Genomic DNA, 27,044 nt, shown 5'->3' on the forward strand with positions numbered 1-27,044 from the left:
TTTTTTTTTTTTTTTTGTACCGGGGATCGAACTCGGTCCTTGTACTTGCAAGGCAGGCGGTGGAACCACTGAGCTAAATCCCCGGCTATGACATCTTGGTGGTAAAAATTCTACCTAAATTTAAAATTATTCAATATGACTACACTCTGCAAGCAAAAGATCTAGCTGCCCATGCACTGACCATCTAATATAGCAATATTTCTTTGTCTGTAAAAGTAATTAAGCAAAAATGTTTTTTAATTCTTTCAATCACTCATATTTTTCTACATCCTCTTACTCCTCTGTAATTACAATTTTTAAAACGGATGTATATTCTTTAACAGTTTCAGCAAAGGTCTGTGAGTACTAAGGTCTCTTAGTAAAAATGATCTTTATTTTGCTGTCTTCACGCTATAATATCCACAGATAGCTACAGACAAAATTCCTGATTGACAGTTATTTTCACTCAATTGGTAAATATTTTCTATTGTTTCCTGGTTCTGTGGTTGCAAGTGAAAGGTTATCCTGTTTTTTTTTTAATTTTTCATTTTTTAAGATATTAGATATTCTTTCTGTAAATACATAGAAATGTATATATGGAGAAAATATATAAATAAATACTTTTTTACTTACACTTATACATTTTATTAGATTTGTTGTTACCCTGTGAAATACAATGTATCATGACTATTAACATGAAGGAGCAATTTGTTATGCAGTGACATCTAAAAGAATGAGTTCTGGGCTGGGGATTTAGCTCAGTGGTCCTGCTGCCTGCCTTGCAAGAGCAAGGACCTGAGTTTGATCCCCGGTACCAAAATAATAATAATAATAATAATAAAAGAATGAGTTCTTACTCATGCAAAGAAAGTGAAATGGAGTATTGGCTGAACACATGAATGTGTAAGAAGGATATGTAGTGACTGATTAAAGGTTTAGATCACTGAATCCTGCCTACACGTGATAAAGAGAAGGGCCTTCACAGGTGCATGAAAACGCCACTAGGCAATGACAAGTTCCATATACTGGACTAGAGGAACACGGGAAGAAAATTCAGAACAAGGATTTAGGATCCTAAGATATTTGATTCAGTTCAGAAAATTATACATGTTTACTCTATTAAAGGTCTGTGCTGAGGTTTTAAAGATATGCTAATAGACAATGAAAGACATTTTGGATAAAAGGTATTCAAAACAAAGGAGAAAACCTTTTTTTTTTTTAGATCAGGGATTTTTTTATTTTTCTCTTATAAAAAGACAAATGGAACAAATAAATATGAAATGGTATATAACATCATACATCTTCTTGGTAGTCGCTCAGATATAAACTAATGAAACTTTACATTTGATGGTAGCCAAAAGGCCGAGATGCGAACTAATGGAACTTTTAAAAGCATACTCATCCTACCCACCATCTTTAAAAAAGAAAAAAAAATGTCAATTCTTTTAATTCTCCACAGTTTTTAACAATGAATTCTCAAGTACTCCAAGACCACTCAGGTTATTAAGACATCTAAATCAACAAATTTTTTGAAAATATGTATTCTCTCATAAATATCATGTTGCCCAGAAATTCCAGCTAATGAATATGCTTACAACTTTTCATTTCTTATAATTTGCATGAATTCTATTCTGTTTCAATCTGCAAGGCAAATAAAACAGAAAGCTGAGTAGTATATATATCCCCCCACATATTCCTAAGAGAAAACATTAAACACAGTATATTTAATACACACTGAACAACAAATCCTGATTTCCTATACCCTGGAGGTAAGCAAAAAATAGACAAATACAAAAACCATTTGTGACCAAATTTAGCTAGTAAGATACACCCTAGCAAAGTCTGGGCAAGGGTGAATATCCACATGTATTTTTTTCACTGAAATTTATCTTCGTGCTAATACCTAAAATGCTTTGCTAATACTTTCAATTACATGTTCTTACTTAATGGTTTTTCCATCAGGTGAAAATATGTACAATTATTTCAAGCCAAATAGAAGTCTTTTTTCCCTTCTGCTCCTTAAAAAAATATTTTAAAAAATCTACTTCAAGTAATTTCCTACTTGGTACTTACATTATTTTCCACTTTCTAAAGAATATCCAGAAAGGCAGAAAAGAATATAAAATGTTTAAAGGGTCATCCCAAAATAACTAAGTGGATCTCAAATTTTCTTTTGTCTACTTTCTTTTTTTTTTTCAGCTTTAATTGAGTTTATTGGTACATTTTAGGGATACAGTACAGTTACATTCATTGTTGGGATCTTGTACCTCTACATGACAAGTCTTGGTTCTCATTTTTTCCCCTTACCTCTGCCCTCCCTTCACCCCCTCCTCCCCTCCCCATCTACAACCACTTTATTTTCATCTTTTCATTCTCTCACATTTTTTTCTTTTCCCTTTTTACTCTTCCCTTACCCATCCCACCTTCCCTACACCTTTAGCTCCTTTCTTCCCATTTCTAAATGTTAGTAATCTTATTAGAATATTATGCATTGTTGCAGATTATTCATACCAGGGAAACTATTTGGTATTTACACATGTGTGACTTATTTATTTCACTTAGGAGTATATCTTCAATATGTATCCATTTTCCTATGAATGAATCTATTTTCTCGTTCTTTATGGCTGAGTAATATTCCATTTTATAGAAAAACCACATCTTCTTTATCCAGTTTCCAACTGATGGGCAAATGGGCTGTTTCCAAGATTTAGCTATTACAAACTGTGCCGCTATAAACATGGGTCCACATATTTCTCTGTGATATGATTCTTTTAGTTCTCTTGGAAAGATACCCAGCAGAGGGATGGCTGGGTCAAATGGAACCTCCAGTCCAAGCACCATGCTCATAAGCTTCTGTGCACCCAAGGGCTTGCGTTCTCCAAAATGCTAGGTTTTCTGGTTCTATATCTAAAAACTTCTGTAAATTTTAAAGCTAATTTAAAATTAGAAGGTAAGTACATTTTAAAATTTTTATTGGTGGAGCCAGGTGTGGTGGCACACACACCTTATAATCCCAGCACTCAGGAGGCTGAGGCAGGAGGATCGCTGTGAATTCAAGATCACCCTGGGCTACATAGTGAGTTCCAGGGCAATCTGGACTACATAGTGAGACCCTGCCTCAAAAAAACAAACAAACAAAAATTATTGGTGGGCTGGGGATTTAGCTCAGTGGTGCTGCCACCTGCCTTGCAAGAGCAAAGTCCTGAGTTCAATCCCCTGTGCCAAAAAAAAAAAAAAAAAAAATTATTAGTGAAGATCATTAACCTATGAGACTGATTTCCTAGGTGAGCAGTTAAAACTCTCCAGAAGTGTGACAAGATGTCACAAAGCCCAAAGTGCAGAGCCAGGGCATCAACATGCATGACTGGGAACCCTGTGAAAGTCTCCAGGCACTGGGATTCAAAGGTTTAAATTAATGCCTTCTGGTAAGAGACAACGTTTCCTGATGGATGCAGATTCTGTCTGCTACTTATGAGACACACACATCACTGCTGCAGACTCACTTTGTGATCATTTAGAAGTAAAAATTTATCTCTAAAACATATAAATGTGGAGTATGAATTTGAAGACACACGGTACAAACAGTAGTTAAGTGGAACCTGCCTGCAACAATCTTTTATTTTTTTCCTTTAAGGCTACAGAAAATCTGCACACAAAGCAATTAATTCTCTTAATAAAAATCTTCCCCTCCAAATAGCCAAGGTGTCCAGTCAGATTCCTCAGTGAGCGTATGTTGCAACACATTCTATTCTATTCCACAGGTCTGCTTTCTTGGGAGTCTGTAGGGTCAGGATCAACTTTTTCTGGAAATACTAGCTTCTCACAAACTGCCTTCTTTATTGGTAAATACTGATATTTCATTAGGTTCCATGAAGAAGGAAGGTGGAACATGCATTAAATCAGCAACTGTGCTTTCTCGTGAAGTATGTTCTAGTAACATACAGGTCTTGTCAGCCTTGTGGTAAAGCCTTCTGTCATTCATTCTGATAAGCACCCCATCAATTCTCAAGAAAAACCGCAACAACAGAAAAAAGCTAGAAGGCATTACTCTAATTTTCGCACGCAGGCTTGAAACTCCGTGATCATGAAGTTCATCCTCAAAGAGGAAAACCTCTTCGAAACATTTAATCTGTTCTCTGGCTTTCAGTTTCTCTGTATCTATAAGATCTGTTGTAGGTACGACCTTTAATTTAAGAGTCTCCAAGTGATGTTCCTTTATAATCTGTGGTATAGGTCCAATCATAGGGTCTAACAGCCCCTTTAGAGTGTTCACCTTCGGTCCTGCTCTCCTGCCAGCTCAGCACAGGCTACTTTAAGCATTCCTTGGCAGTTGTTTACACATTTTAATGCATCTGTAGCATTGAACTCAATCCCAAACCCAGAACAATGCTGGATTCTTCAGACGTTGTCTCCAAACATCATTTCTGGGAGACATGGCATATGCAATTCATCCGCTAGCCAGCTCACACCCTAGTCACACCGAAACAGCTCTTCACACGCATCACAGTTCGCTCTTATAATGCCTGATCGCCCGGAACCCGGTCGGGACCCACTGCAGGCATCCTAGACTGCCGGGGCTCCACAAAGGAGAAAACTTTAATTTTGGCCAGTTATATTTCTCCTAACATAACATGCTTCCAAAAAAATAAAATATAAAAGTTCTTTCTTTTTATTTCTCTGCTAATGGTTTATATTGTTATATCCATAAATGATGCCATTAGCTACTTCCAAAATAGGTAAAACTTATTGAGAACATGTATTCAATGTTTTACTTTGATCATTTAATTCTCACAGAAATCCTATAAAGCAAAGACCGTAAGGAGTAGCACTTCTATATAGATAAACTGAGGTTCATAGACTACAACTAACTTGACCTTGAAATGAGGAAATTTTACTTCCAGGACATAAAATGCAGGTGTTCCTGTCTCCAGAATTTGAGCTTTTCCGTTTCATACTGCTTCATAGTTGCAGCCGTAATGTGGTTTTATGGTGTCCGCACCAATTCCTTTTCTTTTTTTTTTTGGGTACCAGGGATTGAACTCGGGTCCTTGCGCTTGCAAGGTACCAATTCCTTTTCACCAAATCCAATTTCATAACAAATTGTCTAATATATATGTGTATACACACACGCACATGCACACACACACACACACACACACACACACACACACACATGGCTCACATCTGAAGTTTTGCTTTGACTTGCTTAAAATTTGGGTAAAAATTCACATTAGTCACTTCCTGAAATGCCATGGACTCAAGTAAGGGTGAGTATTTGACTAAGGTAAAGTATACTTTAACATTTTTGGGGGGTGTGTGTGTTTTTTTTAGACAGGGTCTCACTATGTAGTTGAGATTGACCTGGTACTCACTATGTAGTCCAGCCTGGTCTCAAACTCACAGTGATCCTCCTGCTTCAGCCTCCTGAGTGCTGGGATTACAGGTGTGCGCCACGATGCCGGACTAACATTTCAATTACGTTAAACTTCCTAGATACAAATCCTATCTAAGCACTTCCCCCCAAAATCTTGGAAACTCTTACAGGTTTGGCAGTTTTGGATAAATTGAGGTAGTACAGTGAGTAAGTGCTATGTGCTAGGCTAATTAAAAAAGAGGAACTTCCCATAATTCAGAAACTTCAACTTTTTCTATATTCATGTACTCAGATTTAAAAATCTACCTGTTGTTTTTAAGGTATTTTATACAGGCACTCCTAACATTTTCAAAAGCATGCAAATATTTGGGAAAATGAATTAATATTTAAAGCACTCTGTTATTAACTTCTATAGGCTATCATGAATAATGAAACTACAAACTAAAATACAAAATAGATCCTAAATCAAATACAAAATAGGTTTTAAATCATATGTTACTACAAGCTAAATTATGAAATCTACCATTTTGTTGTTTTGGAAGTCAGAGGTCCACCATGGGTTTCGCTAGGCCAAGTCTCAGGTGTCAGCAGGGCTGGGATCCTTTCTGGAGGCTGCAGATGAGAACGCATTGCCCTGCCTTTTCTTCTACGGCATGGACATCGAGCCTTTGGCTTCCCTGAGCCACAGTAAGTGAAGCAGAATTATCTTGAGCCATATATGAAATATGTAGTATGTTTAATACATATATATATATATATATATATAACAAAATTTCCTTTATTTTTCCATACTTTTGTTATAACATATGATAAAGAGGGCAATAAGAACATGAAATTAGTAGAACATTTGACATTGTTTTTGTGAAACTAATTCATCAACACCTGGCTTAGTGGAAGTGGTTGTACTTCTTAGTATTTTTTTTTCATTAAGTTTATTGGTACATTTTAGGTATGCAGTACAGTTACATTCATCACTGGGATCTTGTACCTTTACATGACAGGTCTTGGTTCTCATTTTCCCCCTTACTCCTGCCCTCCCTTCATCCAGTCCACCCTTTCCTGTTTACAAAGACTTTGCTTCCATATTTTTCCTTTTCTCATATCTTTTCTTTTCCCCTCTTACCTTTTCCCTACCCCTCCCACTTCCCCTACTCCTTTAGACTGTTTCTTCCTATTACACATTAACAATTACACATTTTGATCCTTATTTACACTTTTAGTTACTAACACCAGAGAAACTACTCGGTATTTACACATGTTTCTCTTACTAATTTCACTTAAGAGTATGGCCTCGATGTGTATCTGCTTAGTGAGAAATGACTCTAGTTTCTCTTTCTTTATGGCTGAGTAGTACTCCATTTTGTAAAACAAACACACAAAAACCATCTTCTTTGTCCAGTCTCCATTTGATTGGGCAATTAGGCTGTTTCCAAGTTTCAGCTATTACAAAATGTGCCACTATAAACATGGGTGAGCATATATCATTGTGGTATGATCCTATTAATTCTTTTGAGAAGATACTTGGCAGGGGAATAGCTGGGTCAAATGGGACTTCTAAGCCTCGTTGTTTGAGGTATCTCCATATTGATTTGCATAGTGGTTGCACCAGTCTGCACTCCCAGCTTTCTCCCTACAACCTTGTCAGCATTTGTTATTGGTTGATTTCTTGATAGCAGCCATTATTTCCGGGGTGAGGGGAAATCTCAGGGTTGTTTTTATCTTCATCTCTCAAATGACCAGTGATGCTGAACATTTTTTTATATGTTTAAATTGCTGCTTTTACTTCTTTGTCTAAGAAATGTCTGTTCATTTCAGATGCCCACTTCTGAATTAGGTCTTTATATTTTGGGGGTCTGATTTTTTTGAGTTCTTTATGTATTCTAGATAGTAGACCTGTCGGAGGAACAGCTCATAAATTTTTTTTTCCCACATTGTAGTTTGTCTCATCGCACTGTTGGTGATTTCTCTTGCAGTACAAAAGCTTTTTTAAAAAATGAGACCCCAGTTATTGATTCTTTGTGCTACTTCCCGTGCTTCTGAGGATTTGTTCATAGTCTTTTCCTATGCCGATATCTTTGAGAGTTCTACCTAAATTATCTTCCAGCAAGTTTAGTGTTTCTGTTTTAATATTTATATCTATAATCCACTTGGATTTTAGTTTACTGCAAGGTGAAACATAAGGGTCTAGTTTTAGTCATTGGCAAGTTGAAATCCAGTTTTTCCAACAACATTTATTAAATTTACTATTTTTTCTCCAGTGAGGATGGTTAACTCCTTTGTTAAAGATGAGGTAGCTGAGTATGTCAGAAGTTGTTTCTGCATCTACTAATCTATTCCACTGGTCCTGTTTCTTTGCCAGTACCATGCTATTTTTATCACAGTGGCTTTGTAGTATAGCTTTAAATTGGGAATTGTGATACCACCTGCCATGTCTCTGTTGCCTAGAATTGCTTTTGTTATTTTAGTTCACTTTGTATTCCAAATGAATTTTTGTATTGTTTTCTCTAATTCTGTGAAATATACTGTTGGGATTTCAATCGGGATTACATTGAATCTGTATAGAAGTTTTGGTAGTATGGCCATTTGCACTATATTGGTTCTTCCTATCCAGGAACAGGGGACATCTTTCCATTTACTTATATCCTCATTGATCTCTTATATTGAGAGTGCTGTAGTTCTCAATGTAAAGGTCTTTTGCTTTCTTCATTAGATTGATTCCTAGATACTTCATTTTTTGGACACTACTGTGAAAGGAATTATTTCCCTAATTTCTCTTTCAGTGAGTCTGTTATTTATGTAAAAGATGGCTATTGATTTTTGAGTGCTGACCTTGTATCCAGCTACTCTGCTGAAAGTGTCAATTAAATCTGGAAGTCTTTTGGCAGAGTTTTTTGGGTCTTCTATGTTAAGTATCATATCATCAGCAAATAATGACTGTTTAACTTCTTCCTTTCCTATCTTTATTGCTTTAATTTCTTCTCATGTTTAATTGCTGTGGCTAATGTTTCCAAAAGTATCTTGAACAGGAGTGGTAATAGTGGGCATCCTTGTCTTGTTCCTGATTTTAGCATGAAGGTTTTCAGTTTTTGACCATTTAATATGATGTTGGCTGTTGGTTTTTCATAGATAGCCTTTATTAAGTTGAGATAAAGACCATCTATTCCAATTTTCTGCAGGGTTTTTATAACAAATGGGTTTTGAATTTTGTTGAATGCTTTTTTGGAATCTATTGAGATGATCATATGGCTTTTGTCCTTGACTCTGTTAATATAGTATATTACATTTATTGATTTATGTATGTTGAACCATCCTTGCATCCTTGGAATGAATCCCACTTGGTCAGGGAGTATGATCTTCTTGATGACCCTCTGTATTCTGTTTGCCAGTATCTTATTGAAGATTTTTGCATCTATGTCCATTAGGGAGATTCTCTTTTTTGGTTGGGTCTTTCCCTGGTTTTGGAATCAAAGTAACACTTGCTTCCAGGGATGAATTTGGAAGTATTGCTTCCCTTTTAATATCATTGAAAAGTTTAAAGAGTAGTGGCAGTAGTTCTATTTTAAATGTCTTGTAGAATTCAGCAGTGCAGACATCAGGACCTGGGCTTTTTGCTTTGTTGATAAATTTTTAACTGTTTCAATTTCACTGATTGTAATTGGGGTGTTTGGAATTTTTATATCTTCTTTGCTCAACTTTGGTAATTCACACATATCTAGAAATCTGGCAATTTCTTCTGAATTTTCCATTTTACTAGAGTACAGATTCTCAAAGTAGGTATTGATGAGCCTCTGGATTTCTGCTGCATCTCTTGTGACTTCACCTTTTTCATTCCTAATGCATGGATTTGAGCATGTTCTTTCATTTTTTTGATGAGGTTGGCTAAAGGTTTATCAATTTTATTTATTCTTTTGAAAAACCAACTCTTTGATTGATTGATTTTTTTGTATCTTTCTCTTAGTCTCCATTGCATTGATTTCTTCTCTGATCTTGTAATTTCCTCTCTTGTATGAGCTTTGGGTTTTTTCATGCTCTTCTTTTTCTAGGAGCCTGAGATTCATCATTAGGTTGTTTATTTGAGCTTACTCTGTTTTACTAGTGTGGGCATTTACTGCTTTTAATTTCCCACATAGAACTGCTTTCATTGTATCCCATAAATTCCTGTATGTTGTATTGGCATTATCATTAAATTGTAAAAACGTTCTAATTTCTTCTTTAATTTCCTCTGTGATCCATTGGTTGTTCAGGAGAGTGCTATTCAATTTCCATATGTTTGTGAGGTTTTTACGGTTCTTTATGCTGTTGACCTTTAATTGCACTATGGTCTGATAATATACGTAGGATAACTTCAATTCCTTTGCATTTACTTAAACATGTTGTATGAACTAGTATATAGTCTCTTTTAGAGAATGACCCATGGCAGCTGAAAAGAATGTATATTCTGATTTTGTGGGCTGGAACATTCTGTAGCCATCTGTTAAGTACATTTGTTCAAAGGCTAGGTTCAGTTCTAGTATTTCATTGTGGATTTTTTTGTCTAGATGATCTGTCTATTTGTGACAGGGGGGTGTTGATCTTCCACTATAATTGCATTAGTGCTTATCTCCTAATATTTGTTCTGTATAGTTGAGAGTATTAGTATTTGGTGCATATATATTTATATTTGCCATCTCTTCCTCTTGGATTGTTACCTTCACAAGGATGTAGTGACCTTCTTTGTCTCTATTAATTAGTTTTGGTTTGAAATCTACTTTGTCTGCAAATAAGATAGCTACCCCTGCTTATTACCTGGTTTTGTTATATGGAGAACTGTTTTCCATCCTTTTACTTTCAGTCTATGAGTTTCTTTTTGAATTAGGGTGCATTTTTTGCATGCAACATATTGTTGGACTTCGCTTCTCAATACTGCAAATCTGTTTCTTTTGATTGGTAAATTGAGGCCATTAACATTGATGGTTATAACTGATATGTATTGACTTATCATTGTCATGTTATTGTCCTGTTCTTGGCTCTTTTATTTTACTCCTCTCCCTTTAATTTATTGCCTTGCCTGTTGAAATATTTTGATTTTTTTTCTCTTGGGCCTCACGGAGTTGTTACCTTCACTCTTTTTCTTTCATTTTTTTTTTCTTTTTTTTACCTCATTGAGTTTATTTGGTACATTTTAGGTATACAGTACAGTTACATTCATTATTGGGATTGTGTACCTTCACATGACAGGTCTTTGTTCTCATTTTTCCCCCTTGTCCCTGCCCTCCCTTCACCCCTCCTCACCTCCCCCTTTACAAACACTTCATTTCCATTTTTTCATTTTATATTTTTTTCTCCTCTCTTTTTCTAGGATATTTTAAAAAATTGTTTGCAGGCTTGTTTGGTATTCATGACATTTCTTAGGTGTTCTCTGTCATGGAGGTATCTTATTTCCTCATCAATTCTGACAGATAGTTTTGCGGGATACATCAGTCTGGGTTGGAGGTTGTTTTCTTTTAAGGCTTAAAATACCTCACTCCAGGTTCTCCTTGATTTGAGGATTTGTGTTAAAAAGTCTCCTGTGATTCTGATGGGCTTTCCTTTGCATGTATTTGTTTATTTTCTCTAAGTGCTTGCAGTATTTTGTTCCTATATTGGGTTTCCAAGGTCTTGACTATTATATGTCTAAATATAAATTTTTTTAAAAAATCATGACTGGTTGGAATTCTATATGCCTCACACATCTGTGTGTGCAGGTCTTTCACTCTGGGAAGTTTTCTATCATTAGTTCAGTGAATAGTTTTTTTGTGTGTGTCATTTGTACTTTCTCCTGCTTTTTTGTGAACTCCTGTCAATCTTACATTTTTCTTCTTTGTGTCATCTATTAGCCTTTGGATTGATTTCTCATGGTCCATTACTATATTTAAGAGATCTCTCTTTTCGTGGTCACTGACACCATCCTGTCTTCTATTTCTGATATTCTATCTTCAGATTGCCTCAGTTTGCTGTGTATACTATCAATAGAGTTTTTAATCTCCTGGATTAATCAAATTAAATCTGCTTCATGGATTCCATTTCTTTTCTATGTTGGGCATTCATGGTTTCCATTGCTTTCCTATGCTGAGCATTCATGGCTTCCTCCATGGTTCTGAACTCATCTATTTTATTTTAATCTGTTTCTCTTCTTGAAAATCTAATCATGTCTTTTATTCTGCTCATCATCTCTGTGGATATATGGGAAATTATTTCTGCTTTGATTTTTTTCTAGAACCTCATTCATCTGTTTTCTTACTTCCTGTGGTATCAGTTCAGGGTGTCCAGGTTGTTGATTTTCTGACTTTTCCTCCTCATCTCCCCCAGAATTTGCCATTGGTAAGCTGGAAGACTGGTTTTATGTCTTGCTTAAATGTCTTTTGATATCTATTATTGTGATTGCTACACTCCTTGGTTTAATTCATGGGTTGATACTTTGATATTACTAATTATAAGTATCTTTGTTGCTTGTAATTAGAACCCTTATGAATGATTGGTTCTCAGAGATGTCTTCCAGATTTAGCTGATCTTTAGGTTTTAGGTCTCTAATGGCTTGAGGCAATCTCATTTTTATTATACCAGGATGGATAACTGATTAGATCAATCACAACACTAGCCCAAGTGATACAATCAGCAACAACAATAGAATCAAGTACAGCTTAGAAAAATGACAGTTCGTGGTAGTTATTAATCTATCACCTTATTCTTGTGAAATAAAGCAAAATGGAGGACTAGCCCAAATATGTTTGTAGTGAATAAACTGTTCAATATAGTAACTTTACCCTTTGGGATGGGGACTTAGAAGGAAATAGGCCCTCTTACTATTTGTCACCTCTACTCTATCTTGAGGAGCTCAGGGCAATGGCATTTAAGACCCCCTAAGTCTGCAGTGTAGATCCAGGTCACAAGGCTCTGGTCCTCACCATTGGCTCAAGGCTGGGAGGCCTGGATGGGGTGGAGCCATGCTGGTGGTTTCAGGCAGCTCCAGTCCTCACCATTGGCTCACGGCTGAAGAGAGTCTGCCAAAAAATGTATACACACTCTGGGAAAAGAAAAACTCATATAAGTGTTTTAATACTAAATTTATTGAGATATCACAAGTTTAATCCAAGTCACCTTTGGCTTTGCAATTACAAGAGGTGCTCAAAATGGTGACCATTAGCTTCCAGACATTCATTAGTATGGTGAACAGTTGCTTGTGTAACCTTGGTCATTAAGATTATTACGCATCTATTTTCAATTTCTTCTCTAAGGGCTGGCAGTGTAGTGGGTTTTCTGTGATATACAACATCCTGTAGGGTCCCGCATATGAATGTAACACTTGAAGAAACATCATACTGTTTTTCTTTTCTTGAAGTTTATATACTTTTTTTTCCCAGACAGACACACAGACAGACAAACAGATATAGAGATAGGGTTAATCTTCTGTAAGCTTCACTAAACTAAGTAGAATTTTTGTCTTTTGCTTTCCAGCTTCATCTTGCTTCATATTTCTAACTTCAGAATACCTATTTGTATTCCATTTTGGATATTTTATCCTTTCTCTATTTTATGCTTTTAATTCTTTGGGAATCTCCATGGATATTCGTCTCTTAACTGCTTTCTCATATAATTAAAATATCTTTATGTTTATGTATTATATGTTAGGAACTTCTTAATACCACATTTCAGTTTACTAATTCTTTACTAAATTCTTTACAATTTACTAAGTCATTGACTATGATGAATTTATAATTTATTCCATTAAATAAGCTATTGATTTTTAGAAATTTTAGTCTCTATTTTAATATCCAAGATTTCTAATATATTTACTCTTTTAAGCTACTGTTTTGTATTTTTCAGTATATGTTACTCGCGCAAATACTTTTATGAGGTGTGATTGGAAAATAAAACAAATATTTAAATTTTTATAAATTTACTATAGTAAAAGACACATTGCCCTTATGTACAAAAGGTAACTACTATTCTGACTTCTTATAGTGTAAATTAATCTACCTTCTTTTGACTTCTCATAAATACAATCCTGCAATATGTAGTCTTTGTATCCAGTTTGTTTGGTTTGATGTTATTTTGAAAAAAATTAATCTCCATTATCATACATTGTTATAGGGTGTTCTCATTGTTCATTATAACAGTTTGTTACTTCTACAGTGGATAAACTCTGCATAGTTTTGAGAGCTGCCAAAACTTTTTAATACATAATATTTAGTGAAAATACATGTGTTTTTCTTTTGATATATGTGTAAAAGGAGTTTGATTACTGGCTTGTGAAGTATGATTATTCTTGGCTTTCACAACATTGAAGGCTATATTTGTATTGGTTTATCTATGCTCCATTATCCTCTTTTTTCTCTACCCAAGCAATACAACACAGAATCTATAAAATTTCTGAGTATCCCACATCCTCATCCCCATTTGGTATTTTGCCTCTTTTTCTGCTTTGCTATTCTAAAATACGCAGTGGTGTTTTGGTATGCTTTTAACTTTATGTTCCTGCATAAGTAATAAAGTTGAGTGTTATTATGTTTGCTGCCATATGAATATACTACTTATTACAATGAAGTTGTAATCTGTTTATTTTCCTAACTAGACTGGGTGATTTTTCTAGGCAGGGCTCACATCATTCCTATTTGCATCTCCCCAAATCTGCCACACTGTCTTTTCTCACTTGCTTCTCAGCTAGTATGACATGGGTGCTGCTTAACTGAGTGAACATGTAGAACTCATAGGGTTTTCAACTTTCGTATCCAAAGCTTTACCTGGGAACTTTGCAAAGGATTATTTCTGGAATCAAGTATGCAAGTTTTAAGCCTTTTCAAAAACTTAATGAATATATTTTCACTGCCTTGTATTTAGTGGTAATTATGTGAGGTTGTGTTGGCAGAGGGTTTATGAGTTAATCAGAGACAGTTCTTTTACTCAGAGATTATTGAAAACCCATGGCAGCCTACCTTAAATGCTGATTCTGAATGACCTTCCTTTTATGTAAGACCTTGGTATTCATCCCTCCGCCCTTCCTGTGGAATTGGATGGGGAGAAGCTGATAAATAGCACTTTAAACATATGATCTTGGGAGATACTTTGAAATTTAGTCTTGAGAGATTTCTGTCTAGTAATTTTGTAGAGGGAAATAAAGACTTTTCACTGACATTTTTTCAAAAGTGGCATGAAGTATACATGAAAGATAAAAACATCCAATTACTTGGCTCCTAATTTCTCACATATCCTGGCTAGTCTCAAATGTCAGTGTCCATTTTATGAAAGAAATCCTCTTCCTCATCTGATGCAGCTTTATTATCCTTGATAATAGCAGGACTGTGACCTCCACCCTGAGTAGACACCTTCCTGGCACAAACTATGACACCTGGGGATATCATTTTGCCTCAGATACTTGCCCATTTTCTTTTCTCATTGAAAAACTCTTCTGTGAAATCAGATACTTTTATATGATAGGTATTCATATTGATAAAATGACTTTAAGCCTGTAGACAGCCTCTTCCCAAAGGAAAAAGAGTATTATAACCACGAAGGTGATGGACAAAGCCAAGTTTTTTATGGTGCTTAGTGGGAGATCTCATTGTGCATTTAAAAAAATTTTTTTAAAGATTCTTCATTCACTTTTCCTTTTTGATCAACTTCTGCTCCAGAAATTAAAGAGAAAAATGAACTATTCCATGCAAAAATATATGTTTTGTATATAAGGTATAAAAGTATTAGCTGTTGCTTTATTAAATATTTGAAATTATTCATATTTTTACCTGCTGGTGATGAGGTTACACTGATATATCTCAACAATTAGCCTCATGCCTGCTCCTTCCATTGTGCCTGGTGAAGAGATAAATGACTCCTGTTGCGGTGCATCCTGCTTCTATGAGCTAGTCTGGGATTTCAGGCCTTGTGAACTTTTCCCTCAATTGTAAGTAGGATTTCCTTGGAAGGTTTCTGCATACCATGAGCTTGAACGTGTCTTAGCAGTCACAACATAGCAACTGAATTTTCCTCCTCTCCCACGTTGGCTCAGTTTCCAGCGACTCTGCTGCCATTGAGTCTATAGGCATAGGAGAATAGTTTTTGCCAAGCTTCCCGCTTCTCCACCCCATCACCATAACCACGGGGACAAAGATGATGCTGAAATGCTCACAGGACCAAAGGACTGTGTGCTCACCAGTGACTTCAGGACATTAAAGTCATACTTGAATTAATGCAGAAGTAGGGCAAGTACTTCCTTGTTCACTTCAGTGTCGACCTTTATCAAATATGTCCTCGAGCAACACACCTTATGCCCCAGTGTCTCACTGGATTTGTAGTAAGGAAACACTTCCGTTTCCCATCTGCCGTCCAGATCCCCAGTGACCAGCTCCATGCTGCACTTGTCTCTGCCTCTCAGTAGCCAGATTGGTGCTCCTGAATAGGTTTGCCCCCCCTACTTTTCCTTTCCTTAGGCGCAGCACCTCCTTGAGGTTGAGGGTGCCTCATTCCTCTGACAGATGGGTCTGCTCTCAACCATGCTCACAGCTTCTCAGGCTTTTTCTGGGACTCTACCATAACTGCTGCCCACATACACTACCCACACACAACAGCATTTCTTCCCGAAGTTCCTACTCCTACCAGTACATACAACTATTTAGAGAAAATAGAGAATATTCCCAGTCGTCCAGTACAAATTAAGCTAAAATTTTGTATTTAGTGTTCACAACATTGTTTGCTTGATTTCTGAGGTTCTAAATTCTGTTTTTCAAACCCACATGCTTTTTTTTTTTTCTTGGCTATATTTATGCCTCCTTCCTACTAACTGTAAATACTTAATGACATTGGCCCTGAATCCCTGCTTTTGGACTCCAGCCTACTACTGTTTGAAACCTTATTGCTTTGATTGCCACTCTGTGGTCATTACTCTATTCTCTTATGGTCAGTCACGTATTTTGACTTCTTTTGGTCTATTCAGTGCACATATTAGAGAGACCACTATATACCAAGAATAACAATTTTGAGCGTCATGCCTTAAAGTATATCATTAGGAAAGGCAGAAAAGGAAGGAAATGATGGTGTGACAGTGTCTTAAAATAGCAAATATAAAAGGAGCAAAAGCAACATCTGGGAGGAGAGACAACATTAGGGTAGGTAAAGTCTTCTTGTGGTGGCCATTGTTTTTCTTGCTCAGTCTCACTCATGCACCTTTTCCTGGTAACAGTTCCTAACGTGTGAACTTGACTGAGCTAATTCTGACACCCTGTCATCCTTACCACAACCGTAAATCCAAGGATAGACATACGACTTATGCTGAGCTGACTGAGGGCAGTCTCCTGGAAGTTTCTATGAATTCTCTGGACAAGAGGCATTTGCCTGCACATGAAGAGAGCAAGGCCATAGGAAGAAGAAATAAGAAGAAATGAAGGCATTAAATTGTGGGAATGGAAAAGGGAGTACAGAGAGAGAGAGAGAGAGAGGAAGAAGGAGAGAGAGGGGAAGAAGGAGAGAGAGGGAGAGGGAGGGAGGGAGGATCTGACAAGTATATCACTAGATCATACAGTATCAGATCCATCACCATACTTGCTGCTAAAGGATCCTCTTTTTTTTAACCTATGTTGCTTCAGTTTCTGCTTAAATTAGGTGGTTCAAATTTCAGTCACCTACAACTAAAAGAGATGTGATTTAAATATTTCCTAAAGGAGGTGAACCAGAGTTGAGTATTGGAGATCTTTACAGAAAGAGATTCACTTTGAGCAAAGACTTTGGCCCGATGTAAATGATATATAAACAATATATAAATGATATGTAAATGTGAGTGCTAAAGGCATTTGTAGAATGGGAGGGGAAACTATTGTAAGGATGTTGAAGAATCATATCTTAATGAAATTGAGCGGAGAAGTTTGAAGTTTTCGCCCTGAAGACAAAAATAAAATAACACATTTGCGAAAGATAACATTGGTACGCTAATCATTTTTCACTCTGTCCTTTGGAAACTGATCTTCAAGAGGACAGAAGTGAAGGCAAGAAGGAAGTTATACAGTTCCCGCATTAATCCATTCAGGAGTGATGAAGACCTGAATTAAGATAGTGGTCTTGTGACAGAGGAAAGCAGCAACTATAAGAGAGAACACAGAGGGGGCACTGCCAGCAGATTGTAGGCCACTAATGCACAAAAGTATCATTGCACTGGGTGGAGACAGGAGGAGGAGCATGTCTCGAAGGAACGTGAGGTATTTGCCCAGAGTACCTGGGAGTTCAAGTTGTCCTGATGTCACTGCCCAATGAATCTTAATAAAATACTCGTTTCAATATATTTCTTCATGTCTTAAGAGATTTTACAGACAGGACAAGTTTAGATTAGTTGATTTTTAAGATTTCTTCAAATGATTTTTTTTTTTTTAAAGAAGAATTGATTATATGTCACTGCCAACGAATCTACAGCAAGGTTCCAATTCTAGCTTCTCTTCCTGGCTTTTAAATCTTCCATTCTAATTTGGCCTCCCTGTACTGCTCTAATCTTGTTTACAGTTGCTTCCCTTGCCACCCTCTATGGTAGAGAGAGCAGTTTCTTCCGTGCTCCTGTAGATACTGAGTTCATTAAGGTGGTCTCATCTAAAATCCCTTCTTTTTCCACTGGTGTAGCCCAGTCAGTCCTCCCTTCCTCTGGGATGGCTTCCTTCTCCATGTGCTCTGTGCTGCAGCCCTGGTACAGTTTTTCTGAATATCCACCTGTATGCAACTGCTGCAAAATGTAATCAATTACATACATTCCCTAGAACTTAGAGCCCTAATAATTTCACATATGTGAGTTTGCTTTTTCAACTAAACCTGGTACTCCTTAGGGGTTTTCAGTGTCTGGAGCAATGCTGGTTAAATTGTAGAATACCATATAAGCTAGTCATATGCAGTCTTCACTTCTGCGGGGACCTTTCCCCAACCCCACTGTCTACCAAAATTCCACTGATACAGCCTTTAAAATGCAGTTCCCAATTTATCTTATTTGTGAAGTTAAGCCCCAGACTGAACTGAATTTCTCTGCCTCTCATGTTCTCTCTGTCCCTCCCTCCCTCCCTCTCCTCACTCTCTCTTCTCTCCTTCTCTCTCCCTCTCTCTCACTCTCCCTCTTTCTACCTCTCTCTCTCTACACACACACACACACACACACACACACTCACAAAAACCATGCACATATACACACATATAACAAATGTCTTAATATTTTGAATTATCTTAATAATAGCCTGCCTCAAATAATATATGATATATATGAGGCAAACAAAGTTGTTTTAATTCCTAAACCACCACTCCCAGTGTAATTCTTACTCCACCCTTGGAAAGATCTTTGCAAGAAGAGGAGCTCACATCTGTATCCACAGAGCACCAATTGCACATTGCACCACGAAGAGAAGGACGAACTCCTCTGAGGAATAAGCCCATCAGCTGACAGAAGGCAGGGGATGAGATCTCTCACCAGATTAAAAAGGGAAGGGCAGCAACTCATTAGGAAACACAGAGATGTCTGCTTAATTACTTGAAAAATGTCTGAGCCAGTACATTTTATGACACCTGGAGGGTATAAACATGCCCATAAATTTAATTAATTTTCTTTCTTCTTTCATTTCACCTGTATGGCCTAAAGGAAAAGAAGTCTAATGAAAGTACAATCAAGCACTTCTGCTGGACTTCCACAATTCATTTGGGCAATATTCAGAAAATGAAACACTGAATTTCCCATCAGTTTATGGGGAGAATGTATTTGGAAAAATGCAGCCTGCAGTGAAATTATGCCCGTGTCAAACTCTGATCAATGGCTCCTTCAGCTTTATTTCCAACAAGAGCTTAAATCTCTTTATAGATATATTAAAATATATTTAATACTCATAAATCTCTAAGGAGAAACTCAGAACTACTCGATATTATTGTTGTCCTGGAGAAAAACATTGTATGGGAACTAGAAGGCTTAGGGGAGTTGGTCAAATCCTTAGAGCAAGTAACCTCATTTGCTCTCTATTGTAGGACAATAACCCACATATTTTTGTTAAAAATCTTTAGATTGATGATATTGCTGTTTTTAATCAACTATGATCTTAATTATAATGAGTATGCTTGTATGTCATTTATAATAATATACATTTAATGAGTGCTAGTTTCCTGAGTATGTACCAGTATGTCTTGTATAGAATCCTCAAGCAGCACTGCAAGAAAATACCTTATTTGCCGTAACTGCGTATATGATTAAGACATTTATCCAAGGTCACACAGCTAGGAAGTGTTGAAACTAAGCTTCAAATCTAGGTCCTTTGGCTGCAAATTCTATGCTTTCGTAATTTTACTATGTGAATAGAAAAGTTGAGCCATTTTTTTCTTGTAAATTCAATGTCACTGGACATATAAAAGTTCATAGAGAAAATTTGGTTCTTGGAAGAATCTTAATATCACTGGGCTTTAAATAGTGAGTTATGCACTGGGGCTTCTGAGCGTAGCCTGAACAATCTGTCTTCTCCAGAACTTACAGAAAAAAATTCCAACTGTATGTAAGCCCATTTAACCCGAAAACACACATGCGGTACCCAATAAATGCGGAAGAGCTTCTTTGCTTCGGTGATGTATGACAAAGAGGAGAGAAAACTGAGTGTCCACAAGATCCCCAGACTTTTGCATGTATTGACCCACTCGAAGTAAGTTCCCTGGATAATGGAGATGGCCGTTCAGAAGCCAGACGTGCTATCAGACAATGCCTATTGGGAACACCTGGGAGAGCACTGCCTGGTACCTTGAAATTCCACTTTTAAAAGACACCACGATGAATGCCAAGATTCAAGCCAAGCATATTCCAGGGTGATTTGAAAATTGCTGCTAGATAAAAGTGAAATGAACTATTTTCATTTGAGCAAATTTCTTATTCTGTCATGAAATACCACTGTTAGTACTGTTTTGAGTTTTAATCTCTTGTAAACTAATTGACTGTTAATGTTTAGTGGGCTCATAAACTAATTTGAATCGATCTGATTTTGCAGAATCCAGCCTATTACACTTGTTTCAATTTTTTGCCTCACAGCTTTAACATCTGGAAGCTATGAAAAGCCCAAAAGCCGATCTAAAGAGACTGTTATAAGAAATCATGTTAAAGGACATGTTGTTAAGACTTGGCTAACCATCAGCTTTGAAACTCCAGCCCTGTTTTCCTTTTTCTATTTCATATCACAGAGGGAGTAGAGCAAAGAGCATGCGTGGAAGGCTGTTCCCAAAACACTACTTGGAATCCTTTTCCCAAAATAGAGGCTTCTCTACCTAAGAAGCCCAAGGAGGCTTCCATTCCCCTGTCCAATTGGTTTAACCCATGCCAATTATTAAATGAGCTCTGACTAGTTCCTCGGTGGTGATTTGGACATAATTAGTTATAGCTAACAAAATCCTGTGGCAGAATCAGAAATAACTTTTGCATACAAGATCTGAACAATTACATGTACGTGGGCAAGCTTTATGCCTTTGTGTTTTTCTAATCATTGCTCTTTGAAAAAGCCAGTAAACAAGTAGGTCTCCCTTTGAAAATACAACATTTCAAAAAGAGCCATCCTGTGATTTTATGCTAGCCAGAGCAAGGGAGAATTAAAGCATCAGATTCATTCATATATCTGCATGCATTTTTAACCTTGATTTAGGTTAACATATGTTTGTGTTTTTTGCTATTTTAAAAATATCCTTCATCTATGGTGTCAGCTTTTGTGAATATGATCTTTTGTGAAGGCTAAGAGGAGGTTCTCCATAGTCAGACTACTTACCACATCTGAGCTTCAACACGCAGGAGCTATGTGAGTTTAGGTGATGTCTTTAACTGCTTTTAGCCTCAGTTTCCTCCTTTGTCAGAGCTTTATCGCATAAGATTGCTTTACGTATTAAACAAGTTAAAGGTGTTAGAATACTGCTTGGCACAAAGTAAGTGCATAATATACCAGGAGCTGGAGATTTAGCTCAGTGGTTTGGTGGCCTGCCTTGTAAGTGCAAGGACCCGAGTTCAATCCCCAGTACCAAAAAAAATTTTTTTTTAAATATACTATTTTATATATACTAATACTATATAAAATAGCATTATATGAACTTATGGACAAGAATAAAATGTAGAAAATTAGTAAAATGACATATATATTCCTTCATGTCAGTAGTAAGAGGCATTTAATGTTACAATGTAGGTTTCATTCCAACCATTTTTCACTGAATTTCCTCCAGTTATTATCGATAGAGCCATGACCAAATCCTTTAACTTCTGTATGCCTTGATTACCTTCTCTATAAAATGGTTTTCCTATTTCCCCAGAAGTAAGATCTAACCAAACAATAATCAGGTTTGAAAACTACAAGCTCAAAAATACCTTCCCCAATCTCCTTGCCTTACCTGCTTTTACAGAGTAACTACCAGCAAGAGAAAAGCAAGGTATAGTCTTCTGTGTCACACTGGCCACCACCATGGTAATGACCAGCATTTATTTTCCAGTTAAGTCTTATTTTCAGGAAAACATGAGTTCTAGCACCTAGACTGTGGGACTATTAGGATTAGTTGGGATAGCTCATGTAAGTCATTGACAGCTTAGTAGTTGTCCTATGCTTAGGTTAGCCACACGAAATTGCTGATATTTGCCATTTTTGACCTATGGAAAGGTCAATTTCATACAATCAACCTAATAAGAAGAGTACATGTTAGCTTTCCTGATATGGCTGTGCAGGACATGATGGTATAATTATCCTGAGGCTTCAGCCCTCAGAGAGGCCACACTCCTTGCAGGCAAGAGAAAACATTTATTTAAAAACAAAGCAAGATAATTCCTATGAAGCAAAAACTTAAGATGTCCTAGGACTAGGCTAAGGGTTGGAAGATTCACAAGAATGTAGACCAGCACTCTCAGGGGGACTCAGAGTGGTTATAGGCACATTATCTTCTGGACCAGTATCTTGGGGTGCTCAGCCCAGTACCTGGCTCATGGCTTGAACCTGATATGTGCTTCAACTAGGGCATGCTGAGGGACATAGCTCTATCCATTAAGCAGGTACAGTGGGACACTTTTAAACAGGTGAGTACAATTGTGCCACACTTTTGAAAGTTGAGTTGGCACTTGTATCATTAGAAGCTTTATAGACAGAGACTGTTTCTCCTGAGTCCTATTAAGCAATCCAGCCTGATCTCTAACCTTCCTCTCCCTGGCCCCACCACACTCACTGAAGTTTCTTTAACTTTCTGAGCTTTCCCTGGAATGTTGGAGTTCATATGTATCATTGGATCTGCATTCACTCTCCTTCTGCTGAACACTTGACGGATTCCTGTTCATCTTGCTTCTTGGTTGATGCGTTATTTCATCCTGGAGACCTTCTTTGATGGGCTGTCATGCAACAAGTTTGAATCACGTACTTTTGGACTGTTTTAGCACCCTGTTCTTCCTGCAGGTTCTCTGTTTCTCTGTACCTACCTCCTAGCCACTCCAGACTGAAAGCTCTGGAAATGTGAGGATGGATGACTTACCAATTAAAAGTGAGGGCTGAGAGGTATATATGGAGTATGCCTGGTTCTCAAACCTGATTTCCCCGAGTGACTTTGGGTAACTGACCTTATGTAGCTAATTCTCAAAGTCCTGATCTATGCAGTGAGGATAATAACAGAACTTAACCTACAGAGTTGGTGGTTTGAGAATTAAAGGCAGTGGCATAGATAAAGTCCTTAGCACAGTTCCTGGAATGTAATTAAAACATATTAAGTGCTTATTAAAATTTTGCTGCTCAAAATTATACCCCAGGAGTGCTCCACAGCTATATGGCATAGGCACATAAGAATCAGGCTGGATATTGTTGGCTGATTAAAACAATACCTGTGGAATGAAGTCGATGTTGGTGTAGAAGTATTTTAGATTTGAGAGCTAAAGGAACTCCATAACATACATGATTTAAAGGAGAGAGCAAAGGGTGAGGTGTCTGTATCAAGGGTCTGAGCCTGGGGAATGGGAAGACCAGTGCCTTTTGGTTTTTTTTGTTGTTATTGTTACCAAGGATCAAACTCTGGTCCTTGCATTTGTGAGGCAGGCAGCAGAACCACTGAGATAAATCCCCGGCCCTTGTCTTTCAAAAAAATATTTTTATAGGTACATTTTAGGTATACAATACAGTTATATTCATCATTGGGATCTTGTACCTTTACATGACAGGTCTTGGTTCTTATCTTTTCCCCATTCTCCTAGCCTCCCTCCCCCCCTCCCCTCCACCCTTCCTCGTTTACAAAGACTTTGTTTCCATTCTTTTCCTTTTCTCTTATGAATGGGAACAGACATGGGGAGTGAGAAGACAAGATCAATTCAGAACCCATTTGGATGGATATAAAGTTGTAAGGCTAGACCAACATTCAGTACTGGAGTTCAGGAAAGAAACAGCTGCTGTGGGATAGATTCAAAGTTAATTTTAAGAGGTATGTTTCAGCCAGTGCTCCTTAACTTTAGAATGCATTGGAATACTGAGTGTAGTTAGAAAATAGTAAAAGAAACACTGGCACCAATCCCTCTCAAAATACCTTCCTCACTTTGAACATACTCACCACATCGATCTTGTCACTTTCTTCAGCAGTTCTGGAAATCCTCTTTCTTGGGTTTCATCACTTGCACTGTCACAGCTGCCTTGCCCTGCATCTATTTAAAATGTTTACCTTTCATGGTCATTTTGACTTTACAGAAGAGCTAGAAGTTGTGTGGTACCAGATCTGATGAATGGGACAGACTAAGACACACGGTAATTTTTTTTATAAGTCTGCCTTTCTATTGGTTGGTACTCAGCAGTAGCTTTCACCGTATTTTATTGCACTACATAAAGATACTTGGAAAAAAGGACTTCAGATCCACTTCAGAAAGTGTCAAGAACAATGAGACATGTGTTGAAGATGGGGTGGGGAGTATTTTAAAGAGGATTAATGATGATGTGTCTTTTAAAGTAATACAGTTTTTAAATTTAAGCATTCACAGTTTATTTCAACCACATCTGGTAAGATGTGGAAGGTATTTTAAAACATTTTGTCTTTTCTGTACACTTTCAATAGTGCAGGTCTTTGGTGGAGCCAAGGAATACAGATTTTGACAAATGACTTATATTCTTCTACTGTCAATGTTGGACAAATCATTTAATTGAAGTAACAGTTTCTGCTCTTGTTTATTGAAAATAGTAGCTACCTTTTGAAACACACACAAGTGAAGCAGTTTAGGAAGGAGATGGTCCATAAGGAGGCTTTTAATATTTCATAGAGAGTGTGTGTGTGTGTGTGTGTGTGTGTGTGTTGTGTGTTATGTAAGGTGAGCAAGTAAAAAAACTTCTGGAGGAAAGTCTAATCATCACTCATGTGGTATCACATGTGATGTTACAGTTGGTAAAAGGAGACGAAGGGAAAATCCAAGAAAACTAGTGAGTTTGATAAATAGAAGCCTTAGATGAGATAATTGTGTCCACAGACAAAAAACTAGGATATGAGAGACTGGGAGGAGAATAATTGGTATGCCATACTGTCTCCAAAATAAAAGAATATTTCACATCATGGGAAGATGTTAGTGACATTTTTTAAAGTAAAATATATTATAAATTAAAATGGCCTCATTTTTTGTTATATCTACATGATTGTGTTATAAGCTGTTACTGATTTCAACCTTTTCCTTAACTATCGGCATTATTTTTCCTATAGTTAGACTGGTTTTGTAATAAAAATAAAGTAATGAATATTCTTGAATTCTTTGAGTTGAGTCAGGGAGAAAAAGTGGTATCTCTGGTGATAAGAGAATCAAGAGCAAGGCCTTTCTTTTCTTCAGGTAGGCAAGAGAATCTTTCCACTTGATTGTTGGGTGAGGTAAAGATAAAATCTGAGAAGAATCACTTGAGAATTGTGTCCGATTGTGAGGTGCTCTTTAGCATGAAAAAGGGAGACATCTTCTGAGGGAGCGAGAAATACCTAGTGACAATGATGCCAGCTTGAGAAATGAAGGTATTATCCCCTGCATGGGAATTTTGAAAGTGTTAGGCTAAGATGTTGTTTTAAAATTTTCTATTAGAGAAAAAAGTCACAGATTTGATTCCCTAAGGGGCCAATTAACTTCTTCCCATTCCTGCAGGCTAAATCATTTTCCGTAATATCAGACACCTGTTTTGTAGAACAGTGCCAACGGTCATAAGGAACCCCATGTAAGAGAGGATGAATGGATCGCCACAGATTTATTGGCATCATGTAAAGGAAAACCTCCAGGGCATTCATTGCTAAGGTGCCCCATCCAGCACAGACCTAGCCTGGCCTGAAGATCTGCTGAGTTTGAGTTTAAGGATATAAAACTCTAAACCAATGCCCATGTTCTGGGAGTTTCTGTCCTGGAAAAGGATTACTGTAAAAGTATGTGTCCATGGAGATCTAAGAAACACATTTTGAAGAAAATTGATGCTTATCTGGACTCTTGAGTGCAGTGGTCTCTGAATTCTAAGGCTGGTTATTTATGACACGATCCCTCACCTAATGAGTCTCAGTTTTCCTGTGTATTCAGACTGTTTCACCCTGTCCGCACTTTACACAAGGATCTCCTCAGGAGGATCGTAGAGCATGGTCTCCAGAGAAGAAGCTATTAGGGTAGCTTCTGCGGTCAGACATTTGTTGGTCCCTGAAGATTTTCCTAAGTGGGATTTGATTCAGGTTTCCTGCCTGGAATGCTGCAGTTTTAAGTGTTCCCTCCTGGATTACTGTCTGCCTTCCTTCTGAGGTATTGCACGATACTTAACAGAAGCTATAGAACTGGAGTGTATTCACTTAGTTATGAGAGAATAATGAAAAATTAAATTGCACCTTTGTTCACCTTTTACAACTGAAGTAGAATGTATAGTACTTACAAATATGGATATTGGTGTCACACAGCACCAGCTTGTGACAAATCAATAGCTCTGATACTAAGGCTTAGTTTCTTATTAGTTCTATACAAGCCACTTCCCTTATACAGGGTGTATAAGTAAATGAGATAAAGTACATTTATGAATTTGTATAGTACCTAGTACATAATAAATATTTGATAAATATCAGTGATTACTAATTACTATTTGTGCTGTTACAGTTACTTTTAGTCCATACCCTTAGACAAGAAAATAAAACAAGTTTTTCCCAAGAGAAAACATTCATGTACCATTCAACCAGAATATAAGATTTCAATGAGATCGAAGTGAAAGCATTAACAATTTTCCTTTGGTGGCCAAGGTCTCTGGATAAGAACTTGACTTTAAAAAACTGATTTTTAGGCAAGATCCAGGATTAGGATATTATAAGATATTTACATTCTTCTCATAGGTCAAGGCAAGTAAGAAACACCTGTATGTAGGACAAAGGAAAATGACAAGCAAATTAAAAAAAAAAAAAAAAACCTCTTGCTTATCTTCAGTGGTAGGTTCTGTGTAGAAATACGTACAGGTCTGTGCAACTTTTCTGAGTAGGTAAAACAACACAGATTAGGGGTTCAAACATTGTTTGGCTTTAAGTCCCAGGTTCATCATTTTACTAGTTATGAGTTCTTGAGCAAGATACATAACCTCTTTAAGCCGTATCTTCTTACTTTTGTGGGAATTTAGTTACTGAAGGAAAAGTGGCAGACAGCATGGCATAACGTAACAAATCATGTTATGTTCTCTGTATGTGAGAGTGTGAACTCAGTGTGTAAGAAGGTTTTTCTACGTGTCAAGAT

General features: G+C 37.0%; 1 protein-coding gene and 1 pseudogene across 1 annotated transcript in view; one reads left to right on the top strand and one right to left on the bottom strand.

The window, feature by feature from the left end:
• Ntng1 (netrin G1) overlaps window positions 1-27,044 on the top strand; it is a 329,941-nt gene that overhangs the window by 63,804 nt on the left and 239,093 nt on the right. The gene's annotated exons all lie outside the window — the stretch shown is intronic.
• LOC104849559 lies at window positions 3,730-4,431 on the bottom strand (annotated as a pseudogene).

The sequence above is a fragment of the Fukomys damarensis genome, unplaced genomic scaffold (genome assembly GCF_012274545.1).
Source record: "Fukomys damarensis isolate Sample0158 unplaced genomic scaffold, DMR_v1.0_HiC HiC_scaffold_33, whole genome shotgun sequence".
NCBI classification, from domain to species: Eukaryota; Metazoa; Chordata; class Mammalia; order Rodentia; family Bathyergidae; genus Fukomys; species Fukomys damarensis.